The sequence below is a fragment of the Pan paniscus genome, chromosome 15, assembly GCF_029289425.2.
Source record: "Pan paniscus chromosome 15, NHGRI_mPanPan1-v2.0_pri, whole genome shotgun sequence".
In the NCBI taxonomy this organism is placed as follows: Eukaryota; Metazoa; Chordata; class Mammalia; order Primates; family Hominidae; genus Pan; species Pan paniscus.
Window position 1 is genome coordinate 57,066,650 of NC_073264.2, and position 22,059 is coordinate 57,088,708.

At 40.0% G+C, this 22,059-nt stretch overlaps 1 long non-coding RNA gene across 1 annotated transcript in view; it reads left to right on the forward strand.

Annotated features, from left to right (window-relative positions):
• The window catches only part of LOC106635478 (uncharacterized), a 201,765-nt gene extending 187,992 nt beyond the window's left edge, over window positions 1-13,773 (forward strand). The window contains exons 5-9 of the long non-coding RNA XR_010109811.1: window positions 1,239-8,081; window positions 8,754-8,958; window positions 12,792-12,898; window positions 12,983-13,088; window positions 13,636-13,773. This is a non-coding gene — a long non-coding RNA (uncharacterized LOC106635478). The remainder of the gene's footprint in view (window positions 1-1,238; window positions 8,082-8,753; window positions 8,959-12,791; window positions 12,899-12,982; window positions 13,089-13,635) is intronic.
• Window positions 13,774-22,059: the final 8,286 nt, after the last annotated feature.

Genomic DNA, 22,059 nt, shown 5'->3' on the forward strand with positions numbered 1-22,059 from the left:
AAAGCAGCTGATATAACCATGCTTAATCAGGTAAAAGAAAATATGCTTTATCTCACAATTTTGTTTTTTTGGTAAAAGTGCCTAAAATCTATTCTCTTAGTAATTTTTCACTAAATAGTACAATATTATTAACCATAGTTCTCATGCTGTACATTAGATTTCTAGACTTATTTATCCCACATAACTGCAACTTTGTACCCTTTGACCTCTGTCTTCCCATTCCCTCTCTTACAACCTTCCCCACCACCCTGCCCCTGGTAACCACCCTTCTATTATCTGTTTCTATGAATTCAAGGGATTTTTGTTGTTGTTGTTGTTTAGTTTAGATTCCACACATAAGTGAGATTATCCAGCATTTTTCTTTCTGTTCTGGTTTAATTCACTTAGCAGAAATGGAAAAAAATCCTAAAATTCATATAGAATTACAAAAAACTCCAAGTAGCTGAAACAATCCTGAGAAAGAAAAACAAAGTTGGAAGTATCACACTTCCTAATTTCAAATTATATTACAAACAATAGTAATCAAAACAGTATGCTACTGGCGTAAAAAAAAAATGTACAGACCAATGAAACAGAGTAGAGAGCCCGGAAACAAAGCCACTCATATATGGCCAACAGATCTTCAATAAGGTCACCAAAAAGATACAATGGGAAAAGAATATTTTTTTTCTACAAAACATCCTGGAAAAATTGGATATTCACATGATAAAGGGTCAAAGGGTACAAAGGTCAAAGGGTATGAAGTTTCATATGATAAAGAATGAAATTGAATCCTTATCTTACGCCACATACAAAAATCAACTCAAAATGAGTTAAAGACTTAAACATAAGATCTGAAACCATAAAACTCCTAAAACAAAACACAGGGAAAATCTCCTTTATTGATGTTGGCAAGAATTCTTTTGGATATTGCACCAAAAGTACCAGCAGCAAAAGCAAAAATAAACAAGTGGGAGTATATCAAACTAAGATATACTTTTAATGGATGAAAAAATAAGCAATCACAGCAGAGAAATAGAAAATTTTGATATACTTTCTTAAAAGCGAAAGAAAGGGGTAAAGTTACAACAAATGTGCAAAATGTGCATAACCCGGGATGTGTCATGGTGGTGTGTCAGGCACGTGACTGCCATCTGTCACAGATGCCTGAGTGAGAAGGTGGTGGGAACAGCTATGTTACACAGTAGGGAACTGCTGACCCTTCTTTTCATTGATTGGCTGTTCTGTTTCATTTTTAGGAGAAGATTGTTACATTCAGGCCTGTGACTTAAAAATAACTATTAAGGCTCGGCGAGGTGGCTCACGCTTGTAATCCCAGCACTTTGTGGCCAGGGCGGGCGGATCACAAGGTCAGGAGATCAAGACCATTCTGGCCAACATGGTGAAACACCGTCTCTACCAAAAATACACAAATTAGCTGGGCGTGGTGGTGTGTGCCTGTAATCCCAACTACTCGGGAGACTGAGGCAGGAGAATTGCTTGAACCCAGGAGGTGGAGGTTGCAGTGAGCCGAGATCGTGCCACTGCACTGCAGCCAGGTGACAGTGAGACTCCGTCTAAGAAAAAAACTATTAAAAGATGTATAGGCAATTGAAAATTGTATTATTACATAAAGCACCATAAAATTGACAAGAAATAAGGCAAAATATCAAAGGGCAAATGGGTAAAAGACATGGACACACAATTCCTAAAAGAAGAATTATAATAGGTAAATAAATGTATGCAAATGGCCAGCCTCACTACTCAAAGAAATACAAACTGAAGTGTTAATATCACTTCTTGCTAATTAAATTGGAAAAACTTTGATGATAATATTCAGTTTTAATTGAAGGGATAGGAAAATTGTGTATTCATATGATATGTACAAATCTCTTTATAAAACAGTTTAAATGTCTTGGACAATAGTTGGCAGTATGCATCAAGAGCTACAAAAGCATTTATATTATTAAATCTAGTAACACCAATTTTGGACATTTAGGAAGTAACCTCAAACATTAAAAAGCTACATAAATGAGGTTGTTCATCACCAAGTAACTTAACAGCAAGAAATAATTTTAAAAAGGTAAAATTAAAGAAAAACTGGGCCCAAGCCCCAGCTTCATCACTCAGACAAGTCCAGTAGTGGGTCATATTGGCAGTTTCTAATGGACCATGCTTCCCCTCTGCTTGCACCTGGCATAGGCCAGTGGTTGGCTTTAAGCAAAAGAATGCAGTGGGAGTGACATTGTGTTCATTCTGGACTTAAGTTCTAAGAAGGCTTTTGCTCTTTGAGTAACTCTGAGCCACCATGCGAGAAATCCAATTACCCTGCCGGAGAGCCCACAGAAAGGGAGAGGCCCTGAGACCCCATGGAGAGAGTGACCCAGCCATCCCAGCTGAGCCCGGCCTTTTAGCTGTCCCCAGCCAGGTGCCAGACATGGGAGTGAGCCATCTAAGACATTCCAGCCCCAGCCACCATCTGATGCAGCATCATGAGAAATCCCAAGTGAGGTCAGCAAAAGAACTGTCCAGCTGATCCCCAGTCCACCCACACAATCATTTGAAATAATAAATTGGTTGTTGTTGCAAACCACTAACTTTGGTATGTTTTCAAATGTAGCACTTGATAACTGAAGCCCCAGATTAATTAAGGAAACTACTCTACCCTCATATTCCTCACCTGCAAAACTGAGTAATAATTATAGTGTCCTGAAAATAGATTTGTCATGATGGTCAAATAAGATAATGTGGTCAAAGTTTCGGAGCCTTTTCCGCCAAAGTCTGGTGTCAGAAGACAGTGAATAGCATTCGTGGGTAGTCTGGAGGGTGTGGCTTAAAGTGTCCTGCTAAACATATGCTATTTCTTAGAAGGCTTGTGTTGAACGTCATAGCTAGTTTTGAATTCTCTGTAAAGGGTCCCTGTCATTATTTTTAAACGCATCTTCTCCACTTTATACGCATTCTGGTTATCTTGTGTCTTCACATCCTCCTGCAGCATCATAGGGAAGCCTCATGGATATTAATACTCCATTTGAAAGATGTAAGTACCTGTAATCTATAAATGTGGAACAAAGGATAATCACTGGTAAGAGGAGACAAACAAGGAATAGTCAAGAAAGGCAGAGGAGTCCAAGAAATTACCAGGTCTTGGAAACTGAGGGAGATTTAACAGTCAAGTGTTGCAAAAAGACCATTGGGTTGGGTGCCTGGTAAGCCACTTAATGTTCAAAGGAATGATTTCTTTGGTGAGGAGGCAAGAGCCATGGGTAGAATAAATGTGGACAGAGAAGGCTTTTTGAGGATGTAAGGAGAGCAACTGATAAGAGGAAATAACTTCAGGAAGAAGCGGGGACATAGAGAAGGTTTTTTTCTGTTTTGTTTCATAAGAGAATAATGCTGCATGTGTTTTTAATAATGGAGAGAAAAGCAGTAAAGAGCAGAGAACTTGGATACAAGAGAGGGGCTGATAAGAAACAAAATCCAAGAAGAATTGAGAAGCTTAGGGTGGTTAATGTAAGTAAAGGAGTTAGGACCAGAGAGGGAAATGAAAGAACCATCTCTGTAATTGGAAGGAGGGAGGAAAGGGTGAGGGAAGATACAGAGACATTTAGAAATGGAGGGAAGAGGAGGGAAAATTCATGTTCTGCAGCATCAGTTGATTAGGGATCTAGGTCACCTGCAGAGAAGGGGCAGCTGGAGGCTTGAAGAGAGTGGGAAGATTTCCTATACTGGAGGAGCGATAGGGGAATCAGATGGAGGTGGGTAAAAATCCAAGTAGCAGTGAGAGGCTCATTTAGGGTGGAGAATGTACATTTATTATGGCATCAGTTCTTGAATTCCTAGGATATTACAATAGGCAGGCAGAGAGAGAGACAGACAGACAGAAACAATGGTGGAAATGGGTGAATTGGTGTTTCCCAGCAGTAGGGATTGAAAAGACAGGTTAAGTCTGGAGAAATGTCAGAGTGTCACAGAGGGGACGCTCATGTTACTAGAGCATCATTGACCAAACCAGGTGGAGTGTGACTTGGGCTGAAAGTGTGCCGGTGGACTAGGTGCATGTGATAGGGTCCAGGGTTGGGACATGATGGATGTTGAGAATACTCTCAGTAGGAATGAGGGAGTTAAAAAATGTTAAAAAACAGTCAGAGACACTTCACATTAACAGCTCTTAAAATTTGGACCTTGCCCATAATGCTGTGTTTCAAAGTGCAATTATAATTCTGAATGTCTGAAGAGTATGGTAGCTTGAGGAAAGAAAGAAAGAAAGTGATCTTGAAGTGTTGTCTTGTGGATGGTATGAAGGTCAGTTTTATGTGTCAGCTTCGCTTGGCTATAGCCCCAGTTAACCACTAATATAGGTGTTGTCATGAAGGTATTTTGTAGCTGTGATTAAAGTCCATAATCATTTGACATGATGTAAGGGAGAGTGTCCTCGATAATCTAATGGGCCTGGTTCAATCAGTTGAAAGGCCTGGGAAGCAGAGCTGAGGTTTCCTGGAAGAGGAAGACGTTTCTACCTGTGGACTGAAGCTTCAGTCAGTGCCTGAGAATTCCAGCCTGCCCTTCCTGATGGCCTGCTGTATAGATTTTGGACCTGCCTAGCCAGCCCCACTGTCACATAAGCAGTCCTTTCCAATAAATCTCCTAGTCCTTTCCAATATTATCTCCTAGTGTTTCTGTTTCTCTGATTGAATCCTGACTGATGGAGAAGGGATGGGATAGGGAGAAAGTCTGTAAGCTTCTACCCTCTCCTGCTCATATCATAATTGTGGCACTTAAAAACAAAACAGGTGAAAAGATGGATGTAATTCAGGTTTGAGATGGAAAGAATAGAAGATAGATGAATGGATGGATGGGGAAGTGAAAGAGTGAGTAAGTGTATGAGTAGATGGTTCCATACACTAAATAGGAATAAATTCTCTCTAAAATAGGAAGAAAAAACTGTTATCTCCAAGTCTTTTGTGGGTGAGATAAATGCTAAAGAGTACTTCTGAAACCTAAAGTTATTGGTAAATATAAAATATGTGTTTACTATTTTAAGCATCAACTTAAAATATGAAACTATGAGAAACATTTTCAGTTGGTGTTGCCTAGAGCTGTTCTGTGCACTCAGCTTTCCAACATTAAGCAAGATGTGAGGACATGCTCTGGTGGAAATGTTGGCCTCTTGTTTAGTAGATATAAGAATGGTGGACTTGGTTCAGGACTTGATTGAACAGGAATCCTTTCCACTTTTCTCTCTCATGCCTTTTGCTCTTCCCTGGAGGTGGAGGAGAGAAGTGGAGTAGAACTCAGTTTTGCTTAGCAAATGTTTCCAGAGTGGCTCTTGTGAGCAGGTGAGCCTGACAGGCAATAGAGGGACTTCAAATACCACACAGAAAAGGTGGAAATTGTTCCTTGCTATTCCATCAACCAAACCTTGACTTAATTCATTTCATTAGGAAAGTTCAAGAAGGTTTTAAATTTCAGACTCAAAAGTCTGCACCATCTCTCTAGAAACAGTGAAGTATTGCCTCCATCAGAGAGCCCCTCTGATAGTTTATAGGTGTGTCAGATCAGATGAAGCAAATACATATGAGAGAAGATCCCACATTGTGTGTTGACTCCCTGCCCCAGGGTCTCATACCACCATGGGGCCGTCTCTGTAAGGATGTGGGAGAATTTTCCTATACGAAGATAAGCAGAAGCCCTGCTTCTGTCTGATACCTGCCCACTGCTGGTGCTATGATTTGTCTGGACCACAGGATGACATGGCACAAGTTTCTGTGAACAAGCTAAGGAAACCCGTTGGAGAGAAAGTATCCTAAAGGAAGAAGGAGGCTGGGCCCAGTGGCTCATGCCTGTAATCCCAGCACTTTGGGACAGCAAGGTGGGCAGATTGCTTGAGCCCAGTAGTTTGAGACCAGCCTGGGCAACCTGGTGAAACCTTGTCTCTACAAAAAAATAAGAAAATTAGCTGAGTGTGATGGTGCGTGCCTGTAATCCCAGATACTTAGGAGGCTGAAGCAGGAGGATCACTTGAGCCTTGGGAGGCGGAGGTTGCAGTGAGCCGAGATCATGCCATTGCACTCCAGTCTGGACGACAGAGTGAGACTCTGTCTCAAAAAAACAAAAACAAACAAACAGAGAAGGAGCTGGATATGTTGAATTGGCTGAGTCACAGCCTTAATCATCAGAGGAGTGCAGTGACACTAAGGACAGTGTATGGTCCATTGCTGGATTTGGATACTCTGTGGAACCTAAGCAGAGAGAGAATTAGTGGTAGGAACTGCAAAAGCTGTCCTGCTGAAAACTATAAATATCAGAAAGTATGGCTTTAGCAAGAATTACTGAAATGGGAGGGGAGAATTCAACTTCCATTTGCCATAAACCAAGCAGCTATAGCATCGTGGAAAGCCAGGGTGCTGGTGGTGATACGGCAGGGTCCCAGCTCTGGGCGAAGCATGTACTGTACCCCGCAGGAGGGAGCTTGTTCATCAGCATACAGTAGACATGCCCTGGGACTCCGAGAAGTGCTGAGGACCTCACACATGAGACATTGCTGTTACTGTGACCCCAGCTCTACCCATAGGTGGATCTAAAGAAGGTAGGGTCACAGGAGGACTCAGAGGACTTGCTGCTTCCATCTGGTGATGAATTCTTCTGCCAAATAAAGCCTAGAGTACCATGAAGGGTCAGAAGTATTACATTGTTCATTACAATTATTTTGCTCAAACAGTTTGTTAATTCTGTTATCCTATTTGTTTGTAGGTGTAGTTCAATTAAGTGCCAGCCTGCCCTGTATATAATTCTTGGTGTACGCTTGTGTTTTTGATCAAGAAAATTGAGCTATAGTCACTTTCACTTTCTTCTGTTGCTGGGCTGACTATATTCTGGAGACCTGAAATGTCCCTCCAAGGGACATTTAATGAAGGTCTCATTGCCTACTGACCTATGGGCATCAGGGAACTGGGCTGAGTTACAGTTAAGGATGGCGTATGGCTCTGTCTGCTCTTAACAGCCATTGACCAAATTGTACAGCCCCTTTATTAGAAGTTCTTGAAACCCTATGTGCACAGCAAGTTTTTCCCTCTCTCTGGTGGACCCTAAACTTCTTTATTTTTAACAGTGAATGCGACTGTGTGCCTCTTGGGGGACTTCTCCTGATGCACAGCCAAAATGTAATGTTTTGTTCACTCCTTCCTCTGAGAAGAGGACTGGACCAGCCTATGAATACTAGAAAACATGCATTTGATTTCTGCTTTCAATCATTTTTTGAGATTTATTGTTCCTGGTTGTGTACCATTAGACAGAAGTGATGGGATCAATAAAACTTGGAATTGTCTAACAAGAAAGGGCCAGTTTCTTGCTTATTATATTTGTAATAACAGAGTCCATTGGGTAGCACTCTGGTCTGTGAAAGTCAGTGAATCAATAATGCTCTTGTGGTCTGGATAATAATATACCTTGGCATGGTGTGAGTGATGCCAACAGGTGGGCGGGGAGGCAGGGAAGGAAAGGTCTCATGCCTTTCAGGTTGACACTAAGAAAGAGGCATCCATTCCTTTCCCTGTTCTACCATACTCTCCTAATGTGTATAAGAAATTATTCAAAGACAGCAACAGATTTCCCTCCTGACCTTTATAGCTGCTGGTTTGGAATGATTTTTGGCTGCTTGCTGGAAAAAAAAATTATTGCAGAGATGAATTGTCAGGACATCCGCTCCCCTTCCCATCAGCTTTAGAAACATTTTGTACTGGAGGTAGTGTGTGTGTGCAGAAGAAACGCTATGGAAAGTGCTGTAGAAACAAGTGTGGTTTGTTGGCTACCAAATCTCAAGGCTATGCTCACTGGTCAGAATGGTTGGTGTCCAGACCCCCAGCCCCTCAGATTCTGAGATGTCTCTGTACCAGGGTAGCACCAGGGATGGGTTTTCTCTGAGACTGTCTTTTCATGATACAGTGTAAAATGTTTCCCATGAAAGGGCAGAGCTGAAGAAGCAGTGCAAGTCCATTTGAAGACCTCTGGAAGGAAACCCCCAGCGGCTCTTTTTTCACTGAACAAGCATTGTGGGAATTTGGGGCTCGGCTGTGTAATTTGTCCTCTTCTCATTCATTCAGGTACTAGGAGAGCAGGGCAGTATGGAAAGGTGCTACTTCAAGGGAAAGGCTTTGAGGTTATTGCAAATGGTGGGGGACTGGGGTGGAGTGGGCTACAGGTACAGTGACCAGAAGATGCTGAATTCCAAACTGTTTCCTAAAGCCTTTCTTCTGGACTCGACAGTTTTCAAATCTAAAGAACATATTGTGTTGTTTGCAAAGGAAATATTGTAATGGCTTCTTAGTTCATCCAGGAAAAGAGTCTGTCACTAATGGGCATTTTGTAAAATGGAATCCTTCTAGGGAGAAGGATAACTGGTCAGATTTGAAGGTTAAAAAAAAAAGGTCTTGACACTGATCTCGGTTTGCAGAGGAACAAGAAATTCTGTCTGACTTCTTTTCAGTGGGAGCTAAAATTTTAACCACCCCAATTGCACTCACTTATATGAAAACGTTAATGTTAAACAAATAGGCAGGGATTTCTTTTATTATTATTTATGGAGGAGAATTTTGCCATCAGGAATCATGTTGGCTAATCTGCTTTGGCCAAATTCTCCTTAGAGACAGTGATTAATAGAAGGAATGGGTGGAAGATTAGTATACGCACAAGGCTATTCAGAAATGGGGGTAAAATGTTAATGCGGTGACCTTTAAATCTTCATTTTTCTTTATTTCCCTGAATGCTAATTAAAGGACATGTTCAGCACCAGGAGGAATTTGCATCCAAGTCCGTCTCCCTGCTAAGTGGTATTTTGAGAATTCCGAAGCTTAGTCTCAGAGAAGAGCTGACCTGAACTTGCCGAGGCTCCCACTGCATTGTGGCTTTTCTCTGGAGAACAAAAACTGCCATTGTCCAGCAGCTCATTAGCATGACTGTACAGCCTCCGGAGTTAGCAAGGTAATTAGTTTTAGAGGTAAGTGGAGATGGGGGGAAGTTCGAAGCGCAGCATGTTTATCGAATGCTGTCCCCTGGACAACAGAGCCACTGCCTGCTTGTTAAAGAGACCTGAATTATTGCCTGCCCAGAGCTCCCAGACCCTTGGAAGAAGCAATGTGGTAATTGGGGCCTTCCTTGAAGCAAAGGGCAAAGGTAAATTTGTAATGCAGGCAATAACCTTTAGAGTGATGCCAAGGGATGCTGTCCAGAAAACATTGCCTTCATGCAGGGAGGGCAATAGACTGAAGTGCATGCTGAGTTTGGGTTGGGAATTCCTATTATCTGGGAGGAAGAAGAAACAGCTCAGATTGAATTAAAAGGAATTAGAGTTGTTAGGGAGGAAAAACTTTTGGGACTAAGTTTTATAAGGGGAGCTTTATATCAGGCATATCCTTTTCATAATGAAACTACAAGGCAGTAACATTTAAGCAAAAGTTGGATAGACATTTAAGCCTGTGTCTTCAGCTGTACTCTTCTGTAAAATGGGCATATTCGACTACCTACCTTCCAAGGTTATTCTGAGGTTTAAAGAAATTAATGTTAAAAAGTACATAGTAAAATACACATAAGTATTTTGTATTATTATCATCATTGTTACTTATCCGTAAGCAATGTACTAGAATATGTACTAGACTATGGGGTCTAGTACATTGGGTTTGGGTAGGAGATTGAACTAAATGACCTCAAGACTCCCCTTAGCTCTTGGGTCCTATGACCCAGTAGATTAGTGGTAGAAGTATTTTGTGCCACAGATCCCTTGGGAGAGTTTTTATTTAAGGCGCACCTATTTTTTTGAGTCCCAACAGATATCTGTGGAATAGTGGTTACGTCTCTACTTTTCTTGACCCACTTACAGAAATAGGTATTTATTTATTATTTATTTATGCCCTGCTTTGTTCCTAAAATATTTTAGGCAACACATTTAAAGTAACTTTGAATACGCTTTGGAACATGTACTGAATTAAACTCTTTAGTCTTGCCTCTTGTTGAAGCATAGATTTTAAAAAAGGATTTAAAGCCATCACTAACTATATTGGTAGACTGTGGTGACTAAAGCTACTATTCCTCTTTTTTTCTTTCCCTTCCTTTCTTTCCTTCTTTCTTTCTTTCTTTTTTTTTTTTTTTTTTTTTTTGACAAGATCTCACTCCTGTCACCCAGGTTGGAGTGCAATGGCACTATCACAGCTCACTGCAGCCTTGACCTCCCTAGGCCCAGGTAATTCTTCCATCTCAGCCTCTTGAGTAGCTGGGACTACAGGTGTGTACCACGACGTCTGGCTAATTTTAAAAATTTTTTTATAGAGACAGGTTTTGCCATGTTGCTCAGGCTGGTCTTGAACTCCTGGGCTCAAGCAATCACCCACCTCAGCCTCCCAAAGCACTGGGATTACAGGTGTGAGCCACTATTTCCAAAAGCTATTTCTAGTACTGAAGACCTACTCCTTCGATAAGCCAGTCCTCTTCTCTGCTGACTGCCCCCTCTGTATGTCCCATTCATCCACTTCACGGAGTCATCAGGAAATTCCACCAGCACTAGCAGCACTAGCAGCACTAGAGACTGGCCCAGAAAGGGGATCACAGGGTAAGAGCTTTGTGGTGGCTCTCTCCTAATCAGGTATAGAAGGAGAGAAGGAAGCAATAACTTAAACCACCTCATTTTACCAAGCAGAGTCATTGGCCAGTATCTCTGCCAACTCCTATCAGAGATGATGCTGTAGATTCCTTATAGACCCTACTTTGATTTATGTTTTATTCTGGTCCCTTCCTGATGCCTGAACTGTTTTTTTTTTTTTTTTTTTTTCTGGAAAAGGTTATAAAATTAAAGGAAAAAATTCCATTCAAAATAGCATAAAAATAGTAATAATAAATTTAACAAAAGAATCCAAGGCCTCCACAACATAACATTTACAATGTGCAGAATCCAAGCTAAAATCATTTGACATACAAAGTGTGACCCAGCCCCCCAGAAAAGACAATCAATGGAAACCTATCCCAAGATAACCTAGATTGGAATTCTCAAACAAGGAAATATCATAGCTATGCCCAATGAGATAATGGAATACATACTTGTAATAAATGGGATTTAAAAATCATAGCAAAGAAATAGAAAATATTTTTTAAAAATCAAATGAAAATTCTAGAATGGAAGATTACAATATCTAAAACAAGCGAAAATTACTAGATAGCCTGGATAGCAGAATAGAGATGATAGAAACGTGTCAATAAACTTGATGACAGAAAAAGAGAGAGAAAAGATTGAAAACATAAACAGAGCTTCAAGGATGTGGGGATAATGGCAAAAAAATCCAACAGATATGTAATTGGAGTTCCAGGAGAAAAAGAGAGAGAAAAATGGGACAGTAGGAATATTTGAAGAAATTCAAACATTTCTTCAATTGCCAAAAATTTCTCAAAATTGGTGAAAGATGTAAATTTACAAATTCAAGAAACTCAATGATCCCCAAACAGGACATAGATGAAGAAAATCATGCTTAAACACCTCTTAGTCAAACAGTTGAAATAAATCCGAATATAAACAGAAAATATTGAAAGCAGCCAGGGAAAACTGATACATTACCTAAAGGGGAAGAATGATTTAAATGACAGGAAGGTGTCTCCTTAAAAAGTCCAGAGGTCAAAAGACAGCAAAACAACGTGTTTTGCAGACTTAGAAAAATAAAACCTATAAATTCTGAAGTTTACATTCAGCAAAAATATTCAAAATGAATATAAACTAAATATATTTTTGGATAAAGAAAAGTAAGAGAACTTATCAGGAGTTCTGCACTACAAAAAATGTTAAATAAATCTCTCCAAGATAAATGAAAATGATACTGGAGAGAAACTTGAATCTTCAGGAAGGAATAAAGATTACTTAAGATAATGGAACAATAGGTAAATGTAAAAGATGATTTTTCCCTCTTTGTTTCTTTAAAATAAAGAGAATTATTTAAGAAAAAATAATGTTTCATGTAGGGCTATAATATATGAGGAAGAAATTCATATGACAACAAGAGAATAAAGAAATAAAATATAGGATAAAAGAAAAGGGATTGGAGCCTATTTTATGTAAAATGGTACAATAATAACTTTAAGTAGTCCGCAAAGTTAAGGATATATCTTGTAATCACTGCAGCAAATATTAACAGTAATTAATACTGTAATGCAAAGAGTATAAAAGTAATGCAAGGAGGTATAGCTAAAGTGCCAATAAAGTAATTAAAAGAAAAAATCTAAAACATGTTAAAATCCAAAGAAGTCAGGAAAGAGAGAACAGAAGAACAAAAAACAATCAGGCAAACAGGAAATAGATAATAAAATGGTAAATCTAAATCTAAACATATGGATAAATGTATTCAATATTAGTGAGTTAAACAGTTCAGTTCAGAGGCAGAGGTTGTCAACATGGATTTTACAAAGCACTACCTAACTATATGCTGTCTATAAGAGTTACTTTAAAAATAAAAACAATGTAGGTTGAAGGTAAATGGCTAGAAAATGGATATACCACACAAATTGAAAATAAAAGAGACTGGAGTAGCTATATTAATATCAGAAAAAAATAGATATAAAGGAACATTTCTAAATGATAAAAGTTTGTTCATCAGGAATACCTAATAAACATAAATGTGTACATGCTGAATAACAGAGCTTCCAGATACATGAAGTAAAAATGGACAGAATCAACTGGATACATGTCACTATTATGGCATCATGTAATTATGGGTTTAGGCCCCATGATTCCAATTTAGGTTAGAAGGCATTTCTTAATGCTTTCTATATGTTGGCTTTAGGTGATGCAAAAATAATATGACAAGATCCATGTCTTCAATGAGCTACAGTCCTACTGGGACATGAGACTGTGCTTATAATATGATGAAAGAATAAGAAAATTTTAAAGGTGAGAAAAGAAGATTTTGTCTTCCTTTCATTCCCTTAGTATTGATAGGTGGGACTAAATAGCCACTTTTCATGACAATAACAGCTATAACAGGCAGAGCACAAGAACAAGCAGAGCTATAACAAGCAGAGCACAAGAAGGAAGAGTGCAGATCCAGGACTGGGACACTTAACCAATAATAATACAAATAGTGAGTACTGTTAGTTGATTTTCCAGGCTCCTCTTCTCACTTGTAATGGAATTACAAATTATTTTGTTGGTCATTGACACTAACCCCAGATTCAGAAGGAGATTTGATTAGAGTAGTGTGAGTATAATCTCATTGCTACTTCCATAGCAATTGGTTTGGGGTGAATACTGTTGGGTGACAGCAGAGGGAGATTATTTCATTTCCTGTGATCTGTGTTCAAGGAATTATGGTGTTTTAATTGCTGCTAGTAGCACTTTACTTTAGGATGAAACCTGGTACATACATGTAAAGCACTTTTAACAGTTCCTGGTGCAAAGTAAATGCTTAACACGTGTTCTTTATTGCTATGGTTTGAATGTATGTGCCCCTCCAAAATTCATTTGTTGGAACTTAAACCCCAAGGTGATGGTATTAAGAGATGGAGCCTTTGGAAGGTGACTGAGCCATAAGCGCTCTGCCCTCATTGATGGGATTAGTGCCCTCATAAAAGAGCTTGAGGAGCTAGTTCTCCCTTTTTGTCCTTTTGCCCTTCCTCTCTTTCTACCAGATGAAAACACAGCAGCAACAGGTGCCATTTTGGAAGCAAGAAGCAGAGAACAAGCTCTCACTGGGCATTAAATCTGCCGGCATCTTGATCTTGAACTTCTCAACCTCCAGAACTCTGAGAAATAAATTTCTATTATTTACAAATTACCCAGTCTAAGGTGTTTTGTTATAGCAGCTCAAACAAATTAAGATATCTGTTTATTGCTTTTGGTATGTGTTTGTGTTTTAATTTTCTTGGAATGTAGAGCAGAGAGACAAAAATCACCAAATTTTGGTGACATGGTTGAAGCTCTGGGTCAAACCAATCTTTAAGTCCAGCCTCTGAACCTTGCATTAAAGTCCTTTATAGTTTAGATTGGTTAGGATTAGGTCTCTTGATGTTTGTTTTCACCTTGAGGGTTCCTAACTGCTACGGGGAGTCAGTGTGATTTAACTCTAAGTGAAGAAGAACAGTTTAGCGGGATGATCCTGCACATCTGCATGGTGATTGAATTTATGTCTCCTATAATTGTATATACAAAATGAAATTTTGGACTCTACAGGACAGGAGACTTTCCCCAACTTCTACCCTCCTTTATCTTTTGCTGATTAGTATTGCAACAGGCACCTAACCAAACTCTCTGGCTCTGGGCCTGTCCTGTGTCTTCTAATCTTCACACAGCTGCCAGCATTATCTTTAAAAGACAGATCTTATTATTTTACACAAAAAACAGACACACATCTCCATGCAGCATCTGCTTAAAGTGTTTCTGTGGTTCCTGATTGCTGACTAGATTTCACTCAACTTTTTAGCATGGCCCACATGGAGCTACCTCAGCCTCCTTAGAGCTACCTCTGCCCCACCTTTTCAGTTTCAACTCTTAGGACCCTCTCCTACAAACATTGGGGTTCACTGTACCCTGAAAATGTGATAGTCTTGCGTGTCTCCAAGCCTTTGCATCTGCTATTCCCCATGCATGCAAGGTCTTGCTCTTACTTTCTGTACAGGAGAACTCCTCTTCATCTTTGAAAACCCTCAACTCAAATACCAATTGGTTAAGAAATATTTCTTGATGTCCCCTGACAGAACCACTAGGATATGTATGACTTATTATAGGAATTTGACATTTCACAACTGTGGGCGCTAGTTAGTTGGTAAACAGCCTTTGGGAGGTTGTTGTGTTTATCTTGAAGGCAGGAAGTTGAAAAGGGAAAATGGAAAAGAAGAACAAATTGGGACCTGAATGGTGCCTATGAGGATGAACTGGAACCCGTGTTGGTCTGGAACCTTGGTTGGAAATCCAAGCTTTCAACTTTAATGATGCGGATGTTCTGCAAGAGAAGCTGGTGCACTTTTTCATGCTTGATATGCACCTGGCCCAGGAGTCAGAGAAGCTGAAAAACGATCCAGCAGGAGCTGGAGTCTGTGTGGGCCTTGTTGTTGCACCACCGTCCGCCTCCAGGCAAGACGACTGGTAAGCAGCTGCGTATGTGGGATTCCCAGAGCACCCCTGCCCCTACCCCAACCCTCCAGTGTAAAAGAAATGTGGCGATTTCACTTCTGCTTTCAAGTTGCCTGTAAAACAGCTCTTGTGACCTGTGGCAACCTAGAACTGTGCAGGGAAGGGGATTCTGAGAAACACAGATCCAGCTTAGCTGATCGACCCAGTACGATCCCCCATATCTTCCTTTTGTAAGAGAAATAGTTCTTTGCAGGCATGTTTCCACTATTTGGGTGTAAGTTCTTTTGATCAGAGAACTGGTCTCACTTATATTTGCATCTGAAGCACTTACCATGTAGTAGGTACTTACTCAATATTCAGTGAAACAACGGATTTTAAAAACCCATGTTCATACAAATGGCAACTTAACACTGAGTATCGTCCATGTTTCATTAATATCATTTCTTATATACACTTTGTAATGGTTGAAAAGCTAGTGTTTGGCACATGTTTGTACAACCAGCTGAACTGCATTCTGGAAAACAGATTTCCTACCATAAATGCTGGGACTGAATTTCAGGGGAGAATAAATCTATTTCATTGGTGAATTTTGGTGGGATACGACCTCTAAGGTTGACAGAATAAAGCCTTTTTTTTGGGAATGTATTGCAAAGCTTTCCAAAGAGGAGGCAAAGGTTAATTATTTCAAGCATTTAGAACTTGGCAACAAGTAGGGTGGAACAAACATACTGACTAGACATATGCTATAGAATATTCTGTAAAGATCTCTGTCTACAGTGGTTTAACAGAAAGCTGAACATATGGCAGGCTTTGTTTGTTTTTTTTCCTCTGGAATCGTCTGTCAGGACATGAGCTACCGCCTAATTATACTCACATTCCACTCCACATTTTCCATTTTTGATCTGATTTCTCAAAGCCTTCAACCACTCACTTTAAAGACATTAAAAATATTAATTTTATCTCACCTGCAAAAGAGTTGTAGATGTTTTTGGGAGATGCTTTTAAAGAGCAAGGAATATGGACTTCATATCTTGGCTCTCAGACTCTGCATTATACCAAGCAAACGTGTTTTCTTAGAAAGGTGATGATTTATCATCCTACTAAAGAGAGAGAGGCTAGGAGAGAATGGTGGGAACTATTAGGATCAAATTTTTGTTGTTGTTGTTGTTGTTGTTTTTGAGACGGAGTCTCACTGTGTCACCCAGGCTGGAGTGCAGTGGCACGATCTCGGCTCACTGCAAGCTCTGCCTCCCGGGTTCACGCCATTCTCCTGTCTCAGCCTCCCGAATAGCTGGGACCACAGGCACATGCTGCCACGCCCAGCTAATTTTTTGTATTTTTAGTAAAGATGGGGTTTCACCGTGTTAGCCAGGATGGAGGATCAAACTTTTTTGCTTTGTTGAGCACCTACTATGTGTGAGGCACGTCTCAACAGAACAATGTTTCTCTAAGTGTAGCCCGCTGATAGCTTTCAAGGGTGAGGTGAAAACCAGTTCAAAAGAACAAGTCTTTTCTTTGGATCATATATGCAAATGATTGCATAATTTTACAGATTTTTGTTTTTACTTACAACTAATGTCTAGTAACTTACAAACTGAAGTATTAAAGCTTACTGAAATTTGATATTCATAAATTAACACATTAGGAGAGCCAACTAAGGCATAATAGCTATGCTATTAAAATGACTTACTTATTTGGAAAAGTTCCTATTGGGCATAGAACCCTTTTATAGATTACTGGAATTCTTGAAACTTGTGAGAAAGAATGCATCCTTATCAGCACAGAATATGAGTTTTGCTTTGGATGATTGTGGCTTTTCATTGCTGTTCTACCATTAATCAACTTCTATTTGTAGCTCTTACTTCTGTTCAAAGCTTGTTTTGTGTGTGTACAATGCTGCACGGTAGTTTTTGGGTTTCTATTTAGTTTCTCTTCAGTTCTTGTGATCATTGAGTTCCTTCTCCACTGAAAATTGGGAATAGGTGATGTTAGTGGCTCACACAGTCTTTTGCCTTGCTTAAGGGGGCCTCACTCAAGTTAGCATTCACTGGCACAGAGAGACTACAATATTATAGAATAATCAGAGGACAGACAGCGAGACACGTGGCACTGTCAGGGGGTCAGTTTATTTTTATGGTAATCATCTGTGTTGATGCTTTTCCATCTAGTAATTATTTTTAAGACCAATGTTGGTAGTAAATTAGTTTTCCCGATGAGGTAGCCTTCAGCATCTGCCCTCAAACTCCAGGGGAGGCAGGCAACAGACTGGCCTTCAGCATCTTGTCTCACACCAGGAGTGAGAGCTGAATGAATGGCCCAGAGTAATAAATGCGCTGTCACGCTTTGCCGCTTAAATATTTTATAACTTTTAAGCTCTATTAAAGGAAGTGATGTCAAGAGTATTTAGTGGAGATAGCTTTTAGCAATGGCTTTTTATTAAGAAAGATGACACCAATCATATAACTGATGATGAAGTGAAATAAGATATTACCTCGCTGAAGATGGGCTTATTATCTCAGCCCCTGGAATGGTTGGCTGTTGTTAGAAATGATTGGGCAAAAGAGGGCAGGAGAATTTACAGGCGTGACTCAACCAAAATGTTTGCATCTGGGTTTCCTTAGTGGGGAGACACTGATGGAGGAAATGATCTGTGACTAGCACAGTTTTTATTTTAGTAAATGCCAGTCTTTACCATTTCTGAAGGAAGCAGATCCACTACTCCTGAAAAAAAGTGCATCCTTTCTCTCCAGCGTTCTTATGTGCTGGCTGATGGGAAAGATCTTTACATTTCTCAGTCTCCTTTCCAGGAAGGGATTCTGTGACTTGCATTTAGTGAGTGCAAGACTGACTTATCCATTAACGTAGGAGGCATACTGCCCAGGGCCCACAAGACTTTTAGGGGTCCACGAAGATGTTTTAATTTCTTTTAAAATCAGAAGAAAAAAATTAACTTTTAGGTTAAAGAAAATGTTTTTATATATAATATGAGTATATCCAGCTTCATCCCAGCTCAGTTGTTAAATGGAATTTTAAATTTTTTTTTTTTTAATGGAGGAAGAGGCCCACAAAGACAGAAGTGCCTAGGGGCCCCACAGATAACACAATGCAGACCTAAAGGCTTATGGATTGCTGGGAAAATAATGTTTGGGTGCTTCAGCGTATTTCTGTGGGGACTCGGTGAAGCTCATGCCAGGGTACACTGCAAGAAATGTCAAGCAGCAGGCAAATGACACTGCACAGCGAGCTAGGAGGCCTGCGCTCACATCTTACCTCTGTCATATCTGCTTTCAGAACACTGAAAAATTCACCTGGCCTCCTGGGCTTTATTTCCTCACCCCTAAAAAGAAGGGTTTGAATTCAATTTCCAGGATATTTCTAGTTCAGAAATTCTTGTATTCTAATCCAGAACAGGGAGCAAGGGGTTGAAGTGTCTTGTAAAAAATTTTAGCCAGATGGTAAAAGTAACATTTATTTGTTACTTCCTGAGCTCATAGTAGGTGCTCAATAAACCATTCTTGAATAAAGAACTTGGATGGTGCTGGGTGCCTGCAAAATATTCTGCTCTCTGAATCTCTAAACACAGGGTAGAAGTGTAACTCTCTAGGAGATGCAGAAGGCAGACAACTGGCTGTGTATTCCCATGGCCCTTTCTAAACCCATGATTCCTTCTTGTTGAGAAAACTTGAGCTCTTATTTCCCAGCCAGGTTTAAAGACATTTGTAAGCTGACAGTCTGTTGTTGGATTTTAAACTAAGTTGGCAATAGGATTGGCTGTCCCCAGGCTATATGAGTCCAGCTTGCCCTCCCCAAATGACAATATCCATGGTGGGGTTGCCCCACTACTCAGCTCAGGCATCTTCTGTCCACCGAGTGCTTGTATGTCTGAGCTCTGGCAGTCTTCTGCTACTGGAAGTTGTGGCCTGGGTAGGGCTGAAGGTTAGCTGATCCCTGGCTTTTTTTTTTTTTTCCCAGAACCCTAAAAGAAAGACAGATATAGTGACAAGAAGGGTTGTCTCTGACCGCAACAGCCCCCTACACCCCCTTTGCCACCCACCGAGGTCATAAAAGTTGAGTGGTTGCCAGTGGAAGCTCAGAAGCCCTCCCTTCCAGATTCCTGAAAACTAATCTCCAAGAACTCTAGAAGCAGATGTGAGATTTTAAATTATCTTTATTAAAATGCCATTGATAATTGCACAGTAGGTAAAATGGACATAGGTCTTGTTCTCTAAGACCATACAGATCCCAAAGGAAAACATCAACTAAGACAGAAAGCTGATGAGAATGAGTTCATTAAAATATGATTGTAATGTTGCCTTAGAAGAAAGTAACAGCATTGAAACTCTGGACCTTCTTCAGGAAAAATGCTGCAAAAAGACATGACCCATATGGCCTCAACTGTAAGGCATGTTGGGATCTCAAAGGGGAGCTGATAGGGAAAGGAGAGAGCCCAAAATTGGTGTGACCTTGGGCTAAGGACAGATTTTAGGGCTTTTCTTCTCAGACAGGATTGTCTGGTTGTTTCAGCAGAATTAGAATTATACTCTCTCCATCTCTGAAAGCTATGATTAGTGTGAGAGAAACTCTGAGCCATGCCTTCACTTGGGTAACATGCATACATAGACAAGAGACTATATTATGTCCGTTTTACACATGAGGGTGAAGCCGGGGGTCAAAACTCAGTGCATAGAATTCCACTCCACTCACCTGGAATGGTGCCCAGGATCTTGCCTTCCAGTTTGGTATTGCAACTGTTTTGACAAGGGCAGATACAGATGAAGGTTGGTCCACTGGGGAGGGAGCCGCCTGGTTCTAAATTCTATACCTTGATTGATTACCCAGAGAAGATTCAGAAATTGCTGGCAGTAACTTTCTTCTCAATCTCAAGCATGTTTTGCATGGAAAATGAATCATCTTGCCTTTTTAGTGCAAACACAGGGAAAACTCATAAATGATGTGTCTGCTCTTCTTTCATGGCCATAATTCCTGTTTTTATTTTGAACTTTTAAAAAACACTTCTTAATATGGTGTACTATAAACAAATGATTTTATGCTATCGTTTGCCAGATATATATTTAATTATGTGATTGATCCTGAAAAATATAAAGCCAATTTGGATATTAATGAGAAGACACTGATCCCTTTTATCCCTCAATGCACACATTTTCAAATTACTCCTCATCTCTGAGCCTTTGCATCTCTCAAGTTCAATTTTACCCATTTTGCTGTTTCTTTTAAGTCCTGATTAGATAGGGTGGCATTCTGACTTCTGTGGCTGCCTTCGGTCAATATTTGGTTCTGTTTTCTACTTCATCGTCTCCCATCCTCGGAAGATTCTTTAAACAATAGGCAGGCCAGCTTTCTATCAGTGATTTCTGTTAGACTCTGATCAAAGCAATGACCCTTGTTTATCATTTCTGAATATTATACAAATTTGCAGAAATGACAAAGTAAGAGGAAGCAAGGCATATAACATAATGGGAAATGAAAACAGACCATGGAATGAAGTATTGCGGCGTTAATAACAGCAGCAGACATACCGGAAATTTGTACTATAAGTAAGCATACTCAATAAATATATCTGAAGACATTTGAAATATATAAATATTGTCTTCTTATTGCCAGTGTTTGGTTCTCCATTCCTCCTTGATCTTCAGTGAATGCTAACAGTGGGAGTGTGAAGAAGCCAGAATTTAGTGTTGAAGGGCCAGATACTGTCCTGGACACTTTACTTACTGTAGTTCATCTATTTCCATGGTCACCTCCAGAGTCAGGTAATTCTATTACCATTTTCCAGATAAAGAAATTGAGGGTCAGAGATATTAGGTTAACTTATTTGAAGTCACACTATTAGGAAATGAAAGAACTATTTACTGAAGTCAGTTTTATTCAGAAACCGACGCTCTTTTCCCCACCACTCTTTACTACTTTCAGGAGAAAAATGGTCTGGCAAAATATACAGATTCATTTAGTAATAACTGTATTGGCTCCCTGAATTATTACACTAATATGATTATATTTTATTATAATATACTATACATTATAAATGGTATATTGCAATATATATTATTACATACATAACAATTCTTTTATTATTATATAAATATTATTGTTTATTACCAAATGCCAATGTGAGGGTCAGAGGTCAATCAGGCATGGGTTCTATCATTAACGAAATGTCCGTAGCTATAGGAGCAACATGACAGAGCTACAAATAACTACAATGCAAGGTCAAGCATATGCTCTGGGAGGTCAGAGTATGGAAAGCTTCTGACTAGGAAGGTTGGGGAAGTGCTAGAAGGTGATTTTTGAGATGGGCTCTGCAATATGGGTTATATTCACACTTATGGAAATGAGAAAGAGGGCATTCCAGGCAAGGGAAATGGTTTGAGAAACAGAAAAGAAAACTACACTTTGGTGGATATCCACCGGGTGCCAGAATTTTGCATATGTTGTGTCACTTAATTCTTATAAGAACCCCATGGAGTGGTATTGTTGTTTGTCCCATAACCACCTCGAACTCAAAATGTCCAAGCTGAACTCATCACTTCTTTCTGCCTCCTCTGGCTCCAGCTCCCTTGTGTCCTGTGTGTCTGTCTCAGTTAATAGCATCACTGTCCATTCTGTTGCCCAAACTTGAGTCCTGCTCATGATTCTTGCCTCTCCCCACTCCGCCCATCAGCATCATCCAGCCCTGTTGATCCCAACCTCTAAACATCCCTGGAGTCTACCCACTTTCCTAGTGCCTGGCTGCCTTGGCCCTGGTCCAGGCCACATGATCTTTCACGCACTATTGCAACCACCTTCTGCTAGCTGGCCTTGCTGCTCCTGGTCTTACCCTCCCACCCATTCTCATCCAATCCATTCCCCACACAGCAGCCAGAGAGATCCTTGTAGGATGCAAACTGGGTCACATTCTTCTGATTAAGACCCTGTGATTGCTCTTCATTTCCCTTCAAATAAAGTCCAAATTCTTGAACAAAGCT